The sequence below is a fragment of the Mus musculus genome, chromosome 5 (assembly GCF_000001635.26).
Source record: "Mus musculus strain C57BL/6J chromosome 5, GRCm38.p6 C57BL/6J".
Classification (NCBI taxonomy): Eukaryota; Metazoa; Chordata; class Mammalia; order Rodentia; family Muridae; genus Mus; species Mus musculus.
Window position 1 is genome coordinate 87,847,945 of NC_000071.6, and position 24,297 is coordinate 87,872,241.

Genomic DNA, 24,297 nt, shown 5'->3' on the forward strand with positions numbered 1-24,297 from the left:
ACATATGTATACATACATTTAAAATATGTAAGTATATACATCAAGCATCATTATAAACTTTGAAAATAGATATTTTTTCAGTTAGATCCCAAAAATTCTCAAAGGGAAAAGAAAATAAAAGAAAGACTATCTCAGTTAAGCAATTAGTATTTTAGATTATAATTAATATAAAACCCTATCTGTTTAAAGGAATTAATTACATGAGGACAGAAACACTCTGGAGCATTTTACTCTCAGGATTTATTTGACAATCTAGTAACAAAAATCTTCAGGATGTTGATCAACTTGCTTTCAGTTAAGGCTCTTGTGTCAATAAATACAATATACGTTCCTTTTCTACAAGTTTCTATTACTCCATATTGTTCCCTTACTTCACTGGCTACTCTAATGCACTCTTCATGGGGAGAAAGGGGAAATCACTGGGAGGCTGTGATGGTTTGTATATGCTTGGCCCAGGGAGTAACACTATTAGAAGGCATAGGCATGGTACTGTGGGTATGGGCTTTAAGACTCTCATCCTAGCTGGCTGTCCTAGCTGGCTGGAAGTCAGTATTCTGCTAGCAGCCTTCAGGTGAAGATGTAAAACTCTCAGCTTCTCCTGCACCATGTCTGCCTGGATGTTGCCAAGTTTCTGCCTTGATGATAATGGACTGAAACTCTGAACCTGTAAGCCAGCCCCAACTAAATGTCATTTATAAGACTTGGTCGTAGTCTCTGTTTACAGCAGTAAAACCCTACCCAAGACAGAATCTAACTCTATCTTTTCCTCAAGTTACTTTGTTAAACTAAATTTATTTACTTACCTTCAGCATGAAATATGTTAAACAGCATTTTACTTATTGTTCAAGGTGAACACGAAGTCAGCTTCCCAGTTGTGTTGAGGTCCAAACCTCTGGCAACCATTCTTCTCACATCCATGTCTAAAGAAAGCATTTCCTGAGGCAGCTTCCTGTCCCAAAGCTTCACAGGCAGCTTGTTATAACTCATAACATCTAAAGTTCACTCACAGCTAAGATAGACTTTTTAGGGTGGAAAAAGTGAATGTGACATAGAGGCACACATCATCCTGATGACACAGACTGTCTTCCCAACAGAAGAAGATGTAAGATGTAAGAGAAGACAGATGTAAGAAGAACAAGAGTTTGAAGCCAGCCTGGGTAGCAAAGGAACTTGTGACTACCAAGACAATCATGGGTCAGGGTAGGATGGGCACAGACAGAGGAGACAAAAACTATGAAAATTATAAATTTCTAGAAAAATCCTTTCTTGAATTTGAAGTAAAACACTGAAAATTCTTTAGGATATTTTACTCATAAATAAACCTTAACTTTGGGATACCGGTGTTTGCCTGTGCAAGTCTGTGCTCCATCTGTATACAGTACCTTGCGAAGGCTAGCAGAGGACAAGAAAACCCCTGGGACAGTTAATAGACAGCTGCAAGTCACTACCCCAGAATCCATCCCCAGGCCTCTGAGCTGAACATACTGAGCTCTCTCCAGCCCTAAATCTGTAATTTTTTGAACATTAAAGAGTGATCTATGTATGGCCGAATGTTGAGAAAATCTAATTGCAAGAATGTAAGGAATATTTTGGAAAAATCTAAAGTTTAGTGCCCTGAGGGTTTAAATGAGTACTCAAACAGCTACATATAGTAAGGGACTTATGGAAACTGCTCCTCTCTGGGCAATCAATAAGGACATTTAGAGCAGGAAATGATTTAAAAGTACTAGTTTTGTGATGGGTTAGAATTAAAAAAGGACCCAGTTGAAAAGTCTTTGTTGGTCCATCATATATCAATAAATAAACATATAGAGCAGCTCACAGGCTTATGACCAAGAGCTGGGTTCTTCCTCTTTTACAGGCCCCAGCCAGAGAGAATATAAGGGATATGGGGTCTGGAGCCATTATCTCCTTAACTAGGCACCAATTGAGTCAATTTATTTATTCATGCAACTACTGAGCAAATCTATAAGCCCTTTATTTTTTCTCCACCTATACGAAAATCTGGTAATGCTTCTGTGATTAACGACCACCATGCTCTCCCTGACCGTGCCAGCCTAATGGATGGAACCGAAGTCCACAGAAATACCACAACCACCACCACCACCACCACCACCACCACCACCACCACCACCACCACCACCAAAGTCCTCATGGTTAGTCTGATCCTTCCTCATGGATTAAAAGATGCCTGTTTTTTTCCTCACCTGGTTGATCTCTATGGAAACCACTGGCAACTGACACTAGCACCACCATAAAGACTCCCAACATGAGAGTCACGTGGTTTGCAAGTTGCTGTAACATTTTCAAGTTCGTCCGATTGCAGATCTCTGTGTTTGTAAGGCCCTCTTAGTGCAGTCTGAATGCCCCAGAGCAGACAGGCCTTAAGCTCCAGGATGAAGCTACATGTTGCCATGGCAACATCCCAGCCCGGCAAGGGTATAGACTGCAACCACTGCATCAGAGGTCCACTCGCTCACTCTAGGTGTGGTGTCGTGGGACTCCAGGTGGCCTGGTCAGGTAAGAAAGACCACCCTATTCCTCCAGTATAGGCAGCAGGTTGGCTTTCAAGAATGTCCTTCCAGAAACACAGCTGCTACCCTCAGTCCAACAGCCAGAAGAGACGTGACGCCCCAGAGAGAGGTGCAGTCCCCAGGACCCGTGTCACTGCCAACTCGGCCTCTGGACCCCTGCCTTTCTTCCAATTCCGACCTCGCCTGGAGAACATTGACTGGAGGAGGCTGGGCGCCATTGATGTGGACAAGGTGGTGGGAACTATGGATGTCCTGACACTTCAGGAGAACATCATGAACATCACCTTCTGCAAACTGGAGAATGAGAAGTGCCCGTACTGCCAGTCCGAGATGGACCCACTGCTGTTGAAGCTCATCCGCCTGACACAGCTCACCATTGAGTACCTGGTGCATTGTCAAGAGTTCCTCACCTCACAGCTGAGCGTGGTAGAGGAGCGGTTACACTTGAGTATGAGTGGCTGTGAGCAGAACAAACAGCTGCTCACCAAGCAGGCTGAGGATATTAGACTGCTCAAGCAGGAGTGTAGACGCAGGAAAAAGATGGTGTCTGCCCAGCAGCTGATGATGGGCCAGGCCCAAGCCAGCCATTACCAGTGCCGCTTTTGTGACAAAGCCTTCATGAACCAAGCTTTTCTACAGAGCCACCTCCATCGCCGCCACGCTGCAGATTCTTGTCTCGCGAGAAATGCAAAAGCACAGAACCACAAGCTCCAGGAGGAGATCAACATGTTGAAGGAGCAGCTGCAGTTCACCAAGACCCAGCTGGAGTCGGCGCAGCACACCCACCAAGTCCGATTCTCTAAAGACTATGAAATGCAGAAAATAAATGAGGAGGACTTTCAGAAGTTAGTTGTTAGATGGGAGGAGGAAGAAAAGCAGAAACTGGTTGATGAGATGGAAAAAGTCAAGGAGATGTTTATGAAGGAGTTTAAAGACTTAACATCGAAGAACTCAGCTTTAGAATATCAGTTATTGGAAATCCAGAAATCCAATATGCAGGGCAAACTCAACATGGACACCCAGAGAGACTCCCCTAGGTTTAAAAACTATCATATTCCCAGCGTTTCCAAAATATGCTATGCATCCTTAAGTGCAAGTAAGCCAGTAGCCAGATGGATTTCAAATTCTCAAGGAAGAAGGCAGCAAGGAGCAGAGTCAGGTCTTTCTCAGGCAACCACAGACACCCTGATGACATAGTGTGACAGTCTCTGTCAGGTCCACAGACACCGCTTTGCTGCAGACCTCCCCACTCTAACAGTCTTTCCACCCCTTTCTTCACCATGTTGTCTGCTGAGTCATGTGGTGTGTGTGTGTGTGTGTGTGTGTGTGTGTGTGTGTGTGTGTGCTTGTATGCATGTTCTTGTGTGCATGTTCTTGTGTGTGTGTTAAATGTTTCAGGGATGAGAGCTCCAGAGCCCCTTATTCTCTGCACTTTGACCAATTGTAAGTCAGTATTAACCACTGCCCACTACAAAAAGGAAGTTTCTCTGATAGAAAGGCTAAAAGGTTATTTTATTTATGTGAGTATAACATATCATTTAGAAGGCTGTTTGTTATTCTATCCAGTAAGCATAATAACTTGAATCTCATCACAAAATAGTTGGTTATCCCTATACATCCCTGCCACTATTATACTGTGATAATATTTAAATTTTACATTTCTCTGAATATAGACATCTCTCCCCCGTATACAGATATAGACTTACAAAATTTATGTTTTCAATACCCAGGTTATAAATACTTCTTTATATTTTAAAATATTTTCAGAATCATTTTCTTGGCGAAGTTTTGATCTCATATGGATTCTATTACTTGGTCCTTCTTGTATTGTTGAAAACCTGTACACATGCCTGATTTTTTTTCACTTCTAAGCAAGTGTAAATAAAGGACTGCTCAAATTAATAACAAAAATATTTAAAAGACATTTAGAAGAAAAATTAAACAATATTGGATAATTAAGATAGACAGAACGGGAAGAGAAATAAAAGAATCTAGGCTTTCTGTGTTGCTCAAACAAGTCAGTGGAAAAGTATGGAAAACTCATAAAAATTGAAAAATATATGAATAGAAATATGTATCAGTGGAGGAAAGAGAACAGGGAGTGAGGAACCACTAGAAAATTCTAGAAGCCGGGGAAGTGAGAGGTTTTCGCAACCCAAAGTGGATGACAGTAGCCAAAATACCCAATAAAGCAGAAATAGAACCTGTAGAGACTATCTCCAGTAAATAGGCATGGCCCCTTATTCAGGAATGTAGCCACCCACGCATCTCACAATTGTTAACCCAGAAATGTTCCAGTCCAAAGGAAATGCAGGGACAAAAAAAAAAAAAAAAAAAAAAAAAAGGAAGAAACTGAAGGAAAGGCCATCCAGAGAATGTCCCACCTAGGGATCTGTCCCATCTGCTGACACCAAACCCAGACACTATTGCTGATGCAAAGAAGCACTGGCTGACAGGAACCTGGTATACCTGTCCTCTGAAAGGCTCTGCCAGCACCTGACTATATTATGGTCTGGAATAAAGAGTAAAAGAACATTATATACTGGTTGCTGAATGAGAGGCTATAAGTCTTACATAGAGGCTATAAGTCTTACGTATAGTACTTAAAAGATGGAAGTCCATGCTTTAGAAATGTAAATATGCTGATGAGTGACACAATTGAGTTGTTAGTTGCTATTTTATTATGTTGGGAAGCTGGCTGCGTCTGTGGTGGGTTTCATGTTAAGGTCTAGGAAGCTTTGGTCATGGATATCTTATTGCTCCTGCTTGGCTTTAGTCTAATTCTTTTAAAAGAGGCAATATTTTTCAGTCTTTTATAATGTCTTGTAGGACTATTATAAAAACAAAGTAGTGTACCTGTCATAAATAAGCCAATTTTTGTGAGAACAAAATGATGACCTTATAACAACAAAAACCATTGAATAACTGTATTGATTCCCTTGGGAAAATGTCAGGTATCAGGACTCAGCTCTGGTTTCTGCATATGGCATGTAAGAATTAACTGACCAAGGTCAGGCTACACTAGGAAGAACTGTATGACTCAAGGCAGTTTCTGGACTGTAGTTTTTGCCAATATGCCTATTTTGAACATAAACCTTTTAAGCAAGCCTGCTATGGTTAGAAACAACTGATGATATTTATAAAATATATTGTCTGTACATGATTCCAGAGAAGATCTTCTAAGGTAAGAGTCCTTGGTAAGCAAACATATGGGACACAAATGATTCCAGATCTGGTGTGAGATCACTCGGTCCAAGAAGTCCATCAGTAGACCCTTTCAATCCATAAAAGTATTGTCACAAAAGAGAGGTATAGCAGGAAAATACAGTCTGCCATTGCCCAGTAACACACATTCTTTCTTGCTTCTGATAGCAGCGTAGAATTATAAGCATCCTTAAAACCTAACAAAAAATTATTATATGATGATAGAAACTAGGACTGCATAAGAATTGGATACTTTCTACAAACAACAGCAGTAGGCAAATATCTCATAGATAAGTGGAATTCAGCAAAGGATGTTAGAAAATAGACACACACACACACAGGTCTTGTGGTTGTGTTTTAATATTGACCAAAAGAAACAAGAAATTACTATACAATAGTATTCATAAATGTTGTAGAGATAGACAAAAAAACTGAGCAATATTATAAGAAATACAACAAAAGCAGTAAAATTGTAGGGAAAACTAGAATTGGTGATCTTATTTTAGTAGATAGCAATTCTACAAACAAGAAAGAACACAGATTGATCAAAGGCTATAAATTACTATGAATCTGAACTGATAGTTTACTCGTTAGCATGAGCTTTGCAGACACTGGTGGTTTCATATGTATTTAATTATTGCATTATCCATCTATATAAATTTTCATCCTAAAACACGGGCTTTATGAAACAAGTAAACAATCTAGTTAATTAGAATTTTCAAAATTTAAGTGAGATAAATAGCCAAGTTACTGAGGAAGTTCCCAGGGTTCGAATGTGGTTAAACTTTCTTAACCAACCTCGGTAACTATCTTCTTCCACTTATTAATTTTTCACAAAAAAGGAAATTACATCAAGTCCACCTGTTAATATTTACATTTCCCTCAGTCCAACTCTCTTGAATGCAGCCCAAATTGGGAAACTGCACAGATATTCTAATGACGCAAGACTTAGATTTCACAAACGATAGAAGTGTTTTGCAGTACTTTGTAATAATACTGAAAACTGTAAGTCTTCCTCTATGATCAAATGCCACATTTATACAAAACTTCATTATTTTTTGCAGCTAAAATACTTCCTTTTACCTCTTATCTCAGGAAAAGAAAGAAATAAAAAGATCATGCTGCAAAATGGGGTAATGTTATAAGATGCATTTTGATATTTATATTTTGACCATTTTCTCCATCTTCCTGTTGTTTTTAACTCCTTACTATTTATAGACATTAGTTTCTGCAAAAGAAAAAGCCAGATTCTTAACAACACAACTATTTAAGTTGGACATAATGTGGTAATGCATAGCATTCATTTAGCTGTTCTGTTATTTTTTTTTCTCCTAATCTTCAAAAAATACTGAGTTACTGTTCACTCAATTTGCTAAGGTACTATTGTAGGATATGCTGGTAAAGTGGTGAATAAAAAAAAAAAAACTTGCCTCTATTAAGTTTATTTTTATCTGTGTTAGATGAGGACAGCAATGAGGGTAAATATACAAATGAATAAAAAGTACTAAATTGGTAACTGCTATGAAAAGAAAGTCCCTGGGCTGAGCGGGAAGGAGATATTCAATTGGAAGATCCAGGGAAGCAGACTCTCATGAGGAGTTATGTGAGACTCAAATTCTAACCTGAAGAAAGCTGCAGAATGTAACAGGATGACATTAGCTGGGCCAGTTATAGGTTTCCATGGAGACCAGTGTGATCTGTGTCATAGATATGGCCCAAAGGATTTTGGAAGAGGTGATTGGAATGGAGTAGGATTTTAATACTACCAGCGTGAGGCTTCTCCCTGCAGTATGCTTGTGTGGGTGGCTTGGGGAAGGAAAGGAGGAAGCTAGTAGACAAGATGAGGCTACTCCTCACAGTACGTGTGTATTCTTAGTTTCATGAATTGATGTAACAGTGAGAGTTAGTCCCCAGGCAGTGGAGGACAGTCAGGGTATAAGAATATGTTTTTCTTTGAGAATACAGACAGATTTCTTATTAGAAAAAAGTGTAAAATAAATAATATTTAATGTATATATGTGTCAAGGTTGAGAGCCATTTTTTGCCTGCATAGGGAATGCAGATATTTCTGAAAATCAGATCTTGTTCACCTATTACTAAGTCAAGCCTCAAGGACATCAAATTCAACACACTGCCCTTTAACTCAAGCAACCTGATCTAATACTATGATTGTTGTGTTGTAACTTATTAGTGGATATGAAAACTGAGCCTGAGTGCTATTTGAAGGTAACAGTAAACTTACATAATTATTTCAAGGTCAATCAGACTCTATTTACTGACTCGTTGACTTTGTGCTGAAGCAGAAAGTTGATAGAAAATTAGTTTTATATTTAAACTGCTAAAATCATGGAAAACATAAGGCGATTTATACACATTGCCAAAGGCTCTCTGTGTTGTAAGAAGATTGTTGATAAAAATATGCTCTTTTAGAATTAATAGTCCATCTCACTAAGGTCAACATTAAAATTATACTGAAGAAGTGCAGTCAACTTCTGAGAGTAGAAGCCATTTCAGTGTGCCCTGCTACAGCTTTTGCTCAGCTTACACCACAGCTTGTCTCAGTTAATCTGACAAGTTCCTACCTAATTGTTCCCTCTGTGAGGGGCTTATTTCTCCACTGTCTTCCATGTCTGTAGCTTGTATATATCATGTCACTGGAAATACATGATGAGGGCCCTTTCCTCATCCTATCATGATTGTGTTTCTCTACAGTTTAGTCTATAAATTCTTAGAAGGCATGGCCTTGGTTTCTGATTGTCATCTATTAATGCAGTAGATGTTTAATCTTCAGCTGATAAGTCATTAAAAGTTAAAAGACTTGTATTATTACTTAAATGACAGTTTGAATAGCATTTTTTTTGTTTTCAATTTTTCTCAATTTCTGTGAGTTCTGGTACCTAATGTGATCCCAGGAGCTGCTCATTATATTACAGAGGAAGCATCTGTCGGATCGGATCTGCCGTTTTAGTTTTAACCTCATTGAGAAATTTAATTTAAAAAGTTTTTTTTTACTTTTGTTTTCTACATGTTTGCAACTTGGCATTTCAAATTGCATGCTTTCCTGTGTTTTGCCCTTGTCATCTAAAACATGGACATAACCCAATTTTCTCTTTTTCCCTATTTTCTCTCTAAAATAAAGTAGAATTCCTTATAAAAAGTGATGATTTTCAATTTTTTTCATTATTCATTTTTGTTGGATTTTCAAATGTATTTACATTTCAAATGTTGTGCCCCTTCCCAGTCTTCCTTCCACAAACCCCCATCCCATCCTTTCTCCCCTTTGCCTCTAAGAGGGTCTCCCCCAGTCATCCACCACTCTGTCCTTACCCCTCCAGCATACCCCTATGCTGGGGCATTGAGCCTTCACAGGACCAAGGACCTCTCCCCCCACTGATGTCAGATAAGACCATCCTCTGCTACATATGTAGCTGGAGCCATGGAGCCCTGAGAGCTCTGGGGTGTCCAGTGTTCTAGGGAGTTCAATCCTTCCCCTAACTCTTTCATTGGAGTCCTTGGGCTTAGTACGATGGTTGTCTGTGAGTATCTGCATCTGACATTAATCAAAATACCCAATAGAGGGAAGATAGAACCTATAGAAACCACCTCTAGTAGATAGGCATGGCCCCCAGTTGAGGAATGCAACCACCCACCCATCTCCAAATGTTTAACTTAGGATTGTTCCTGTTTAAAGGAAATGCAGGGGAAAAAAATGGAGCAGAGACTGAAGGAAAGGCCATCCAGAGACACCCTCCCGCCCTTGGAATCTATCTCATCTGCAGACACCAAACACGACACTATTGCTAATGCCAAGAAGTGCTTGCTGACAGGAAACATGGTATAGCTGTCCTTTGAGAAGCTATGCCAGTACCTGACTAATAAAGAATAAGTTTAAAGACAGGCTAGTTATGTAGCTTTGTAAAAATTTCTATGTACAGAAGGCTTCACACTTAAAGAAATCCAAGAAAATTCTGCTTGAGTGTTATGATTAAAGGATGTACCACCATGCTTAGTAAGGAGTAAGTAAAAATCAAAAACAATTCAGAGACACTATGGTTGATGTTTGAGACAGTGAGTTGACTCAACTGATAAAGGCACTGGGTGACAAGCAAAACTAACATTCTGAATTTAATCCCCTGGTCCCACATAGTAGGAGAGACATGAATACTGTCAGTTGCCTTCTTGACCTTGCCACACAGGCTGTAATACATGTGCACATGCAAACACACAGAATAAACACATAAATGAAAAAATACACAGTGCTTTAAAATGTTCTAGTAATCGAATTCAAAATCATGATGACCTTCCGACATTGAAATAATAAGCAAAGGAATCAGGTTGTAGATAGACAAGTCAGTGGGAATGTATTACTTAAAAAGGTAGTATAGAATATGGGGTAGTTAGGTTCCTGAACGTCCAGAAATTCAAATTTGGGTTACTTCACTAATGTAAGTAAAGAAACCCAATCATGTGATTGGGTTTGGAAGCAAAATATTTGTAGGGAAAAAAAAAAAAGTCTTTTCATTTATACACATGAAAGTCTTTCCTACTTAAAAGGAAGAAAAGAGTTCATTTGTTATACAGAAACCAAGATATTCTTAGAAAGATAGTACATGTTGAATAAGCCAGGAAAATGTTGGGTGAATAGATGGATAGATGAATGAATAGATAGATAGATAGATAGATAGATAGATAGATAGATAGATAGATAGATAGGCAGGCAGACAGACAGATAGATGGATGGATGGAAGATGGAGGAGAGATAGATATGTGTATAGTACACACACACACACACACACACACACACACACACACACAACCAGTTCAAAGCTATCTTTTCATGTTCTTCTTTGTGCTGTTAAGGCAGAAGACAACATCATACTCCTCTTTCTACCAACTACTAAACCTTCCCTAAAAGCATCCTCAAGGGAGAAGGAATGACCACTATTCCATTCGAGCCATTTTTCCAGCGCTGAGGATAATTCAACTGTTCAATTTGCACATTTGACTGTTCAGGAAGTATCAGTCCCATTATTTCTTCACAAACATGGCAAATTTACCAGTCAGAGACTCCTCAGCAGAAGCCTGAGTGGCAGCTCCACAAGCCCTGACTCTAAAACTGTAACCTCATTAGAGGAATCCTTTCTCTTTCTCACCCTAACACTGCTCTTCACACATATTTCCTAGTACCAAGACTATTTTTTTCAATTGCTAAGACGAAAACTGAATGTTGTAATTGGTTTCCTTTTCTCTAAAACTATATATCTGATTTTCAACAAATCCAATGAGCTAAGGCTTCAAACCTTCCAGAATTCAATAATCTATATACATGCTTACAATGATATCATCATGATTAAGACCTCATTTCCAGACCTTTGCTACAATGCCACAAACTCTTAAATTGCTTCCTATTCTGTTACTGCACACTATATATATAATATAGTATATACTTACTATGTTCTTTCAATATAAAACAAAACAATCATGTAAAATTGTATCTGATCTAATTTTTATTATTTTAGGATATTTTAAGTGTACCATTTACTCCTTTTTCTATTATATAAAGGTCAAGAAAGTAAATATATGAATCAGATGTTAATAAAAGACTATTTGCTAATGAGAAAAAACCAATTCTACCATCTGAGGATGCTTTTTACTCTGTGTAGAAAAAAAAATTGCTTTTGTCTGTGAACCTTCTATTGTCTGTGAACCTTCTATTTACATTTTAGCCTAGATTTCATAAAATTCTATGCCATAATATAAAATGGATCAAATGTCCTGAGATACATACAAATCAGGGAAGTGACTAAATATTGGCCCGTTCTAGGTACACTTCATTCAAGTGTTGCCAGAAAGACTAAGCAAGAAAACAGATCAAAGTGAACAATGAAAAGAGTTTAAATATCTATGACTCTCAGATCATATCAGGAACAATTTGCCTATCTCCAAACATGAAAACAAAGTAACACTATGAAAAGAGACTCAGTGTTTGTTTTATTTTAGGTATTTTTCTTCAGAAGGAAAATTTATTTATCTCATGGAAACTAAAAATAGATTAAAAATTTAGAATTGTTTGTTTATTTAAATCTAAGCATATCAGTAATTGCTTAATACACAAGTATACACTTAAGAAAATGAAGTCAGAACATAAACTCTCAGGGAATTCCAAGAAGTAAACAGTAGTGGTTGTAATGGTTACTTAATTTCAAGACTACCTGAGGTTCTAGCATCAAAAAGAAGACAAATATTGAATTAATAGCATTATTTTATTTTCATATAGAATTTTATTTGGCATAATAAAGTCACTCAAACTGTTTAATTATTAAACCAAGAAATTTTGTGTCTGACAAATTTTGTTATCATTTATCGCTGAAATTTATTTTTCTACATATGAAATATATTCCTTTCAAACATTCTTTTAGTTTTCTGAAGAGGTCAGGATGGTTATTGCTGACAATAATCAGTGATTTAAGAAAAAATTATTAATTAAAATATTAAGAAAAATTCATTTACCTTATCAAATTATAACAAATTTTGCTACTTTTGGATAAAGAAGGAATGTAATAGCGTATTACTAATATATTTCACCTGGCATGTCATTAATTAAATGCAAAATGGGTAGAGGAACAGATGAACAGATTATAGAGATGTGTATAGATGATAGCTATAAAGAGACACATAAACAGATACAGGGATACATAAATACATATATAATAAATGATAGCTAAATAGATTATAGATTGATGGATAGAGAGATTGATTGATTGATTGGTTGATTGATTGATTGATTGATTGATTGATTGATGGTGTCCAGGAGTCACCCCACAAACCACACAAACACCAATGTTAGTTGAACATGGAAGGTTTATTGAATGCACACTCCAAGACTGATCAACCAGGGCAGTAGCTCAAAGCTGCACTGAAGACATTTCTCATGTTCATCTTATTAAAGGCTAAAATGCAAAAAACACAATGAGCTCATTGTGTTTCCTTTTGCTTTGAATCGTAGTAGCATTTATGTATGTAATGTAAACCATTAAAATAACAATTCAAAAATTTACGTTACTAATAAAGATTTTTAAAATCTATTATATTTCTTTAGGCATTGTCTTTGATATTCAAAGCAAAAAGGATCAGTTACCTTCATATGCACATACCCACTGCTAACCATAGCTGTCTCCTGTGTACAACACCATTCCAATGGTCACACAGATGGCCCTGATTAAACAAAACCAAAAGTCATGAATATGGAAAAGGAATGGGTAACATAGAAGGGAGTGGTTGGTAGAGACTGCAAAGGGGTAAAAGGATGGAAAGTGATTAGAACATATTATGTTCACGCATGAAGCGGTCAAAAAGTCAATTTTAAAATATCAAAAAATGCTAAATCATTTTAAATATGTGCCAACCAATTAGATTAGGTATATTCTAATCGAAACTAAAGTTGAGAAATGTGTAACTTCCCACTAGTGATGTGCTTGCTAGTTTGCAGAAACATGAGTCTCAGAGCTTACCTAGTTCATAGAGGCAAATTCTGAGAGAAAAATTAAATACAGACTTGAAGGACTATTTGGAGTGTGTTCAGGAGGGATGACAGTACATTCAAACACCCCCTTACTCTTTGAGTGGAAGTTTGGTGCCTAACCATCATGAACATGAAGAATTCATCTTTGAGACACTGAAGCTAAGGTGATTCGTGATAATGAATGTGTATAAGAGAAGGATAGATAGCAGGGAGTAGTGACAATACCCAGAGAACTGATGTGTTGTGGAGAAATGGGCCCCAACAACTGGAAGATCCCACCCAAAAGCCTCACAATAAAACAATGGCACTCTGTGTGGATAAACGCAGTTATTGCTGTTAAGTACTGAAGTGTCAGGCTGATTTGAAGCAATGACAACTGGTTTTCTCTCATTTGAGAAAATTATGAAATAATGAAGACATCTGCATAAAATATCTTCTACAGAGAGAAAATTTAACTTTCTTTCCTTATTTTGGTACTGTTCTCTCTGAGAAGATGACTTATTTCAAGAATAATACTATTTAATAAATATTATTTATACAGAAATTGACAATGAAATTCCTGTGATATATATATATATATATGCAGCATGAATCTGAGAGCAAGATAGGTTATGGGGGAATTAATGGAATGAAATGAAAGGGGTAAATAATATATCTTGATTTAATAATTTATTTTAACTTTTATGTGCATAGGAGTTTGGCCTGCATGTATTTCTGTGTGAGGATTGTCAGATCTTGGAGTTACAGAGAGTTGTGGGCTGTCACGTGGTTGCTGGGATTTGAACTCAGAACCTCTGGAAGAGCAGTCTGTGTTCTTAACTGCTGACTCATCTTTTAAGCCAGACCCATATATAACTTGATTTTTAAAAAGTAAATGCTACTGTCAATAGGTAATGGAGTTTTGAGGTTGTAAATTGTAGATATGTTTACATTTAAACTTAATATATAGTATTTCAGGGTTGATAAATTAATTTTATATAATCATAGACTTTATTTGAGGAATGTGCAAGTTAACCTGAGGAAACTATTTTTGCTTTTAAAAGGAATGTGCAAGCTAACCTGAGAAAACTATTTATTATTTTAAAATAATTTGGTACTCAGTGAAATAGAAATTGGTGTTTATAGGTCAATATGTGTACATATATGTAAGGTAAACTCTTAATACAAGCCAGAAATTAAAACTTGTTCTGTGAAATGCTGTTTTTTGTGATACCATAAGGGATTATCTGTTTGAAATGACTATATATTTAGATAAGTTATGAAATTCAGATGACAACTAGAGGATTCTTTTGATGATTATTTCACATTGATTAAAGTAGTGAACATTCTAAAACAACTTAAAATTTCTGAAACAACTTACTCTTTGTAGTGGGGAAATGTCCAATACTCCTGGGGTCTTTCAGTGAAGAGGGAATCACTTAATATTTTAGCTTTTAAATATGACTTTTACTGATTTTTTTCTACCACAATTGAAATACAGTTCTTATTTCCCATAATCAGTTACTACATTTGTAATTATTTTGACCACTGAACAACAACAAAAAAAATCTAAGTTAGTCTATGTATCATCATATATATATATATATCATATATTTAAAATTATAAAATATATAATATATAAAATTTTAGAAAATATATTTTTGATTGCTTGTTTAAAACAATATTCACTATACATCCCAGTATGATTTAAAATTCAACAATCCTCCTGCCTGAGCCCCCAAGGCTACAGTCTGTTGGTGAATTCTTTTTTTTTTTTATTAGGTATTTTCCTCATTTACATTTTCAATGCTATCCCAAAGGTCCCCCATACTGGGAAGCACAGGTAAGAGCCTTTAAAAGGCCTCCACACATTCCTGAGGATTGAGCATGTCCTCCGGTTACAAATAACAGATGGCGATGTTTCTGGCTACGTACCCAGAAACCTTCTCCAGACCCGAAATTACAGAGGCTGTCAAGACACTGGTCTCAATAGTAACACACATTTCTCATTTGCCTGTTTGATCCTTCAAATTTAAGTGACTCTAACCATTATGATGACGATTCTTTCAAGCACCTGCCTTCAGCAGACAATTTGTTGGACCTTCCTGTAGGTGGTAGTGAAGGGCTTCTAGATTTTGCACCTCCTCTAGAGCGGAAACAAGGTAATTTCAGGTGCTAGAAAATATTGTTCGGTGCCTCAAGGTCAGCACTTACTAGCAGGATAGACTGAGCTAACTGTTGTTTCTGGGTATCATTTTGGTCCCATACATTTAACTAAGTAGAAATGATGGTAATTTAAGAACAGTGTTTGTAGTACAGATGAAACCAGATTTTGAATAACATACAAGGTGGAGCAATACCAAATAAGCAAGTGATAAATGTAATTGCTATTACTTCAAGAATTTTTAAAAGAATATTTTTTCAAAAATGAATCATTTTGGTTTTGTTGTTGTTGTTGTTGTTGTTGTTTTTATTTTTTTTTAGATATTTTCTTTACTTACATTTCAAATGTTATCCCCTTTCCTAATTTTCCCTCCGAAAATCCCCTATCCCCTCCACCTTTCCCCTGTTCCCCAACCTACCCACTCCCATTCCTGGTCCTGTTTTGAAATAAAAAATATAACAATATCATTAAGTAGGGCATGTATTCATATTTGTCTTTGCTCATTAGCATATAAAACAATTTTCAGATTCAAAAAACTTATGTAGACATAAATAAACCAAGTTTGTATTATCTCAACAGAAATAGATTTTCTTTTCTTTTTTAAAATGTATTTATTTTATGTATATGAGTTCACTGTAGCTGTACAGATGGTTGTGAGCCTTTATGTGATTGTTGGGAATTGAATTTAGGACCTCTGCTCACTCTGGTCGACCCTGCTCTCTCTGGTGGTCCCCACTCTCTCTGGTCCAAAGATTTATTTATTATTATAAATAAGTACACTGTGATGCTGTCTTCTGACACACCAGAAGAGGGCATCAGATCCCATTACAGGTGGTTGTGAGGCACCATGTGGTTGCTGGGATTTGAACTCAGAACCTTCAGAAGAGCAGTCAGTGCTGTTATCCTCTGAGCCATCTTGACAGCCCCAGAAATAGATTTTCAAAAGCAAGTACTAATTTCTATTTCGTGCACATGTACAAAAATCCTTTTTTCAAAGTCTTTTGTTTAAGATAAGCATTATTTTTGTATCTTTTGAATTATTTTACTGATGAGTAAATTAATCCAAAGGATTAGTTTGCCTGAAATTACATTGGTTGTAAGTGACAGAGAACTTACATTGGTTAAAATTGCTGATGATTCTTGATAGGACCAAGAATCCCCTTTATGTTGTTAAAACTGTAGGGTGAACATTGAGATAATATATTTGTAAAAAAAAATGCAGTATAACTAATAAAAAGTACCATGAAATAATAAAGTACTATAACAAGGATATATTTGTTAGAAATAGTGTGATTATTCGTTTTGGTGTCATAGTTTAAGAATTCTGTATATATTTGTATGATGATTGACTTCAAATTTATACAGTAAGCTCAACAGTCACTATGTTAGTTGCAATTGATTTATCATGCTATGGAAAGAAGTTATTCTAAAGATATTAATATATTTTGACTATTATTTCTTCTTCACACCAGGTCATATGTATATATGCACACATACACACACACACACACACACACACACACACACACACACACACACACACACACACACATGACCTAGTAATATCAAAACTCCAAGCCAAAGGTGGAGTGTGAGGGAAACACACTTAGCTGCCATAGTCAGGATATGGAAACTTTAATTTACCTCTACCACCTGAAAAGATGATGCAGGCATCAAGGCCTCACACCACACTGTGCCTGACAGCCAAAGGTTGGACAGAGCTTCAAGGGTAAGTCCATAAAATCAGTGAAACTGGTGGTTACTGTTTTGAGCCACTAATATATAATTTTTTAGACTTTCAGGTGCAAATCTCTAAAATATCTTTCTTCTAAAACACTGATTTCTCCACCTACATCTCCTCTAACAAAGCTTGACTGAGTCCTAGCATATCAAGTGTTGCTTTCTACTGTTTTGCCCTTGTGGGCTGCAGCAGGTAACACAGTCAGAGTGAATGACAGTTGTACTATCTTGAAATTGGAATTTCTTTACTTTCACTAATAAAATCTCTTGCAAGCTTTAAACTTTGGCTTCATTTCCCACCCCCCTCGGGGGGGGGGGGGTCAAAGACATTTTCTGTTATATTATTTTATATTTTGCTCAACTCAACTAATTTTTATGGATTTGTTGCCTTAGCATGTGTGTATCATACATAATATCACACCATGTACCATGCATCTATAAGTAGACCATTGTTTATTCTACAGACTGAAAGACCCAAAATGGCAAATCATAAACTAAGGAACATATTTGATGGGATATGAGATCATGTTGCTGTTCTCTGAGCTCCACTCCAAACATAGTCGTTAACAAATAGCTTTTACTTCATAGGAATAAAAACAGTATCAACTAACTGGGACCCCTCAGAGCTCCCAGAGACTATGTCACCAACCAAAGAGCATACATGTGCTGGTTCATGGCCCTTGGAACATATGTAACAGAGACTGCCTTCTCTGGCCTCAGTGGGAGAAGATGCACCTAATCTTGTAGAAACTTGGTGTCCCAGGGAAGGGAGATGCTGGTGGAAGTGAGGTGGAGATAGGAGGGCGGTGGAGGAAAACCTTCTCAGAAGCAAAGTGGAGGAGGGAAGGGATGAAGAACTTGGGGAAGGGGACTGGGAGAGGAGTTAAATTTGGAATGTTAGTAAATAAAATAATTTAATTGTGAAAAAAAAACCCAAATAGCGTTTAGTTCTCTGATTCAGGAATTATTCTATGGAGTGGGAACTGGGGTGTTAACAATAGAAAAGTAATTGTTCCCAGTTAATTTACATTACAGCAAGGATATACAGGGGGAAAAAAAGATAAAACAAGACGTGTATAAACCAAATGCTGACCATGGAAGACAGAACACAGAGCTTCCATAGAGACTGGTACAGAGCTTTACTGTGTACCACTGATGTATTTTGGTGTAGATGTGCGTGTTTTGCTGCCCTCAGTGCATCAGAGGAAAGACATTTGAAAGTTGGGCACATACAGGGTTCTTATAAAAAGATGGTGGCCATTAGTCCTAAGATCTGTGTCACTTCCATTCAAACTTCCTGTTGGTGAACTCTGTCCCGGCATTACTTAGGAACTGTCAGCACGCCTCTCTAGACTGCAAATCATCACACTGCGTTTGGATACTAACATTGTCTAAGATCTTATATTTTATTAAGAATCTTTCTGACCTAAATCACCATCAAATCCCTGGGCCACAACCTCTGAGAATAAAGAAATGTAATAGAGCACTCCAACCTGTCTGTCCTGTAGGCCCACATGCCTTTTATCCATCTCTTCCTTCAGCGTCCCCACTGGCCCAGCCAGTCTGCTTCCTGAAAGGACCCTCATAGAAGCTGCCCATTTTATAATTGGGTTTTCTAGCCCCTCAGTTCATCCTGGTCAGCTCATTTTCCAAGCTAGTTGTTTGTAGATGTGGTCTTTCTATGATGCCCTGATTTAGGCAATGCTGGGAACTTTGACACTGTAAAAGGCAGGCATTTCTGATTGCATTCTCAACTCAACTCTTTATGATGGTCTCCTACTTCTGACCTTTGATAACCTTTATCTTATATGACTAAACACCCCTCAAACTGGCCTTTTTATTTAATATTATTCCAACCAATATGCCAGTATGTGTTTTAGTAGTCAATGGCAACCAGACAAAGAAAAAGAAAACAAAATTGTACCTACTAAAGGCAAGTTGTTATCTACTAAATGCAAGAGAGTGTAAAGGTGAAAGCTGAATGGATAGCAATTCTCTTGATTATATGACTTTCTGAAAACCCTCAAACCTTGTTTTTTTTTCCTCTACAGAAATATATAATTATATAAAAAAGGGAAAATTACAATATAAGAAAAATGCAGGTAGCATGTAATTCCCAACACTTAGAAGAGTTGAGTCAAGAAATGTGATGAGAGTTTGAGGCCAGTGTATACTATACACTGCACACAATAAGTTTGAGGATGGGGAATTCCTAGAAAGACCATGACTCAAGAAACAAAAGAAGAAAAGCAAAACAGAGGGAAAACAAAAGTCATGTAGTTCCACACTACAGGATCCTCTGCTTTGTGTATTAGTATGCACACTTCTTGAGAAAACTTGAACTGCCAGCATTTATTATTATTCTCTTTAAAACTTGATCCTTGGTGTGTTCTACTTATTGTCCTTTAAACAGGCCAAATTCTCAGCAAAACAAAACAAACAAACAAACAAACAAAACAAAACTCAAAATTCAAGTTACAAACTCTTTGACATGTTTGTTTTCCTTTAATTGTGTTTTATTTTGACTTTCATAGACAAGTTTCATCAAAGAGAAATCCTCACTAGCAGTAGTTTTCACTGTAAATTTATTTCTCCTCAGGCCTTAGTCTCTTAACCTTCTCTGTGCTCCTGGGTGCTGTCAAGGTCACTGGTGATCTAGTCATGATAAAGGTATGGGTTTTTTTTTATGGCTCGTCTTACTCCTCTCTATCATTGGCTTGATTTAATCCTCAACCCACTTTTTCTTATCCCGACAACAACGTCCCAAGTAAACTTCAATTCCTTGATTACCCATAATATGCAATCCCACAGGAAGGCTTTGTAACACGTCTGTAAATACCCAGTGTGTCCTTTCTGTAACTGGTTTACTTTCTCTTCTGTGCTCCTTAAGTAGAGAATATTATGTGATCACAGCCCAGGAAATTCAGCCAAACAAATATAAATTATGCTCATTAAAGATATCTCTTCTCTGTCATTTGAGAAGACTGTCAACCTTGTTTGCTGAATACTAACAGACCACTGCACTGGTAGTAAAATGTACATATTGGGGTAAGTTTACTGCATACTTTTTTACTTATACCAGTATGCCATTGTGCTTATATCACCCATAGTCACTTCATTGTGGTCACTTGAGAGACCCACACATTAATTTAATTCCTGAAATAAGGTGTACCCCATTTTTTACTGCCAAAGGAACTTTTTCTTGGTTGGGAATACTTTTTTGACAGGGGTGGGGGTTGGGGGGTGGCACCACGTTTCTTCATGTGGTTCATTTTTCTACCTTAGTTTAAGGCTGACAAGGAAGTGCTCAGAGAAAAGGCTGGATACAGTCCAACAGCCTCTCTGTGGAAGAGCAAGACTCCTCGATGGCACTATCACTAAAAGCAGCCATTTAAGCCTCAATGCCCAACAAACTGCACATAGTAATCCCTGTCCCAGCTCCTATTCCACCAGTCTAAAGCCAACTTAACTGGGTATACAGGGTGTGATCTACCAGTTATCTAGAGCCTGTCTGAGGTTCAGGACAGGTGACAATATATTAACAAAATAATAATGGCCTCTCAGCAGTATAATGGTATTATATCCCCCATCCATGCTCCCTATAACCCCAGTTTAAGTCTTTTAGCAATTTAGACAATCTTGTATACTCTCAAAGTCCTTCAATGTTGCCTCAAGAAGCCTGCCTTCTTAGGTATAATGATAACATTTCACATATCAGTGGGGGCTTTCTCCAACAAAAACAAAAAATGAATATCATTCTTCTACAAGTAAAATAGTGCAATTGCATATTTGAGGTGGGGGAATCACTGCATTGGCATCAATAAGATTTTCTTTTCATACTATTTCAGTTCTGGACTGTACAGCTTTTTGAACAAAGTGGAGTAGAAATACAAGTTTTAAAAAACAGAAATATTAGGCCATGAAATGTTGCTGGAAGATAAGTCTTCCTGTGAGAGACTGGCCACAGGAGGTTATTAAAGGGACACAAGTAAGCTTTGGGGTTGACAGCTACACAGCTACAAATGGCCTTCCTGTGTCCATTTCTTTCTCAAAGCAATGAGCAGTTCCCGAGGACAGAGAGAGAAGACTGTGATCCTTGGGTTTTCAATACAACCAAATCTGTTCCTTTCTGAAAAATGCAACAGAACGTACTCTCCAAATGTGTTACTCAATTCTGTAAGTAAAAAGAAATATGTATGTAAAATATATGCAAATAATGTGCTGTCTCATGTTGATCCCTAAAACCTGTTTGGGACTCTAACTATCCCTGGTCCTTCCAGGGAGAGGAAGCAAAGTACCAGTGAGATTCCAGAAATGTCTGAGAGTCAGACTTCACACCTCAGCCTGGGGGACAGGGTGGCAGCACAGACAGTACACACCACCACTCAACTCCATGAATGGTAGTTTCAAATACCAATCCCACTTTAAAACCTGGTTCTGCTCAGGCTAAGACTTCATTCTGTTAGCTTACATAAGGTGATCAGTCCCACAGATAATTAATTACCTCTATTATAATCTTGAGGTTTTAAGGATACATTCCAGTGGCTTCTACAAATCCAGACAATCATCTCAACTTGCTCTTTCTTTGGCTAACTTGGAGTGAGGTTTTCTCTACCTCGGGAAGGTTGGTCTTCAACGTCAACAATTGACCACGCCAGGAAGATACAGACTAGGAAGTTTTGGGTAATAACAGAAATAATGACAGATTGTCCAAATCTGGCTTTGGGGTCCAGGAGCTCGTTATCCAGTCCCTTCTCTGGTGTATGCTCATTCTCTTCATATTCTTGTGTGTATGTCTTGTCTCTGGATGTCACCTTAACAAGAAAAGTGACATTTCAAGAAGCATTTTATCTACACATCCACCTCTAACCTCCTGAGACCCTACATGCTTAGCGTTTGTTCATTTAAGAAAATGATTAAAGATTAATTTTCAGTGATGGGCAGCAGTTATTCATAATCAAAGCCCTGATGGTAAAAGCCTGCTGAGCTGTAATAAATGACCTATAAACTGAAGCCGTGTCCTTCTGAGGAGCTCTCTGGAATCATTGATGTGTAGATAACATAGATGGAGGGGGAAAAAAAAACAACAACCTAACTCTTGAAATTGGCAAGCTATCTAAATAACTGGGACAACTGCAGTTCAGTTTTGCCTCTGGGTACACAGGTGGCTGGCCAGTGGCCAGTCCTTTTCAGCTCTGGCTGGCAATGTCATTGTCCTGAGGGAATTCAGGAAGGCAGTGGCTTCGGTTGGGTTAGATGGACTTCTCACTTCCCATTCTGACCTTGTTTGCCTTGGCTGTTCTCTCATTGGCAGACAAGGTGGCCTGTTCTCATCTGTGAATAGCTTTATTGATTTCTCTTGTCACATCTAATTTCCTTGTACTAGACTTAATCCATGGAATACATCTTGGGTGAATCTGCTCTGTGTTGTTCTCAAATAACATATCAGTCTAAGCCCTTCACAGTGGAAATCCTGCAGAAGCTGGGTATATGAGTATTTATTTGCACAGCTCTTGAGGGATTATAGCACATGCTCTGAGTTATACTAAATTTCATTATGTAAAATCCAAACAAATGACATGTTTCCATTAGGTAAGCTTTCGAAATAGATTGTAATAGAAATATCATTCTTCTAAACATTTGGGTTTCTTTTTACATATTGTTGATGATGCTTTATACCTTATAAAAATCAGGGAGCCACGTTAACCATAACCTATGAGTTACATGACCGAAACTCAACCTGGAATGATTCGACTTGTTTTACCCATAGAATCTATGACCACTCCAATTTCTTCACTGAATATAACTGATGGAGATGAAGTTATCTTCAATTATTTGGATTATGGGGTCAGAAATCTATATTTACACAATTTAGACAGTTTCTTCCTGACCCTACCACCCAAAAATTAAGTTTGCATTTTTCCCTTTTTTTAAAATTAGGTATTTTCTTATTTTACATTTCAAATGCTATCCCAAAAGTCCCCCATACCCTCCACCCCATTCCCCTACCCACCCACTCCCACTTTTTGGCCCTGGTATTCCCCTGTACTGAGGCATATAAAGTTTGCAAGACCAAGGGGCCTCTCCTCCCAATGATGACCAACTAGGCCATCTTCTGCTACATATGCAGCTAGAGACATGAGTTCTGGGGGTACTGGTTAGTCTCTAGATGGATGGACCATTTAGAGACTGCCGCACCTGGGGATCCATCCCACAATCAGCCTCCAAAGGCAGACACCATTGCATATGCCAGCAAGATTCTGCTGAAAGGACCCTGATACAGCTGTCTCTTGTGAGAGTATGCCAGTGCCTGGCAAACACAGAAGTGGATGCTCACAGTCAGCTACTGGATGGAACATAGGGCCCCCAATGGAGGAGCTAGAGAAAGTACCCAAGGAGCTAAAGGGGTCTGCAACCCTATTGGTGGAACAACAATATGAAGTTTGCATTTTTATAAGGGGAATAAAACAAAACAAAACAAAAAAAACAAACAAACAAACAAAAAGACCATTGTGGCAAACAGCGCCCTCGTGTGGTAGTGCTCAGAGACGTGCATCACTAATCAACAACCTTGGAGCTGTTGAAGGAGCTGATACTTAGCCAGGTTTGAGGGTGACAGCTAAGCAGCACCCTCAAATGGGACTCACTGTGCCCATTTCGGTCACAAAAACTGACTTAGGTCCTTAAAATGCATATCAGTTCAACATTCTAAATTGCTGCACACAGTCACTCAGTAGAGGCTCTCATGTATGATAAAATTCTACTTCTTTTCTTTTTCTTTTTTTCTTTTTTTGAGGTATATACATTTATCATTTCTTTTTTTTCTTCTTTTCAATTAGCAATGTAAATATTTAGACAAAATATCCAAAGATTAGGATATAGACAGACACATTTATTCAAGTCTATGGTTCCATATGTTTGTTTACTGTTTCTGTATGAGAAATAAAAAAATGTTATAGAACTTCAAGAGGGAAAGTATTCAGTAAGAGAAGAGAATGCCTATAGGAATTGCTGCTGGAAAATGATACCTTATGTTTAAGCATGTAAGGAGCTAAAGGGATCTGCAACCCTATAGGTGGAACAACAATATGAACTACCCAGTACCCCCCAGAACTCGTGTCTCTAGCTGCATATGTATCAGAAGATGGCCTAGT

General features: G+C 37.6%; 1 pseudogene across 1 annotated transcript; it reads left to right on the forward strand.

Moving 5' to 3' along the window:
- Positions 1 to 2,414: 2,414 nt before the first annotated feature.
- Gm7337 (predicted gene 7337) lies at positions 2,415 to 5,068 on the forward strand (annotated as a pseudogene). Its single transcript, NR_003652.2, has one exon. The product of NR_003652.2 is annotated as a predicted gene 7337 (transcript).
- Positions 5,069 to 24,297: the final 19,229 nt, after the last annotated feature.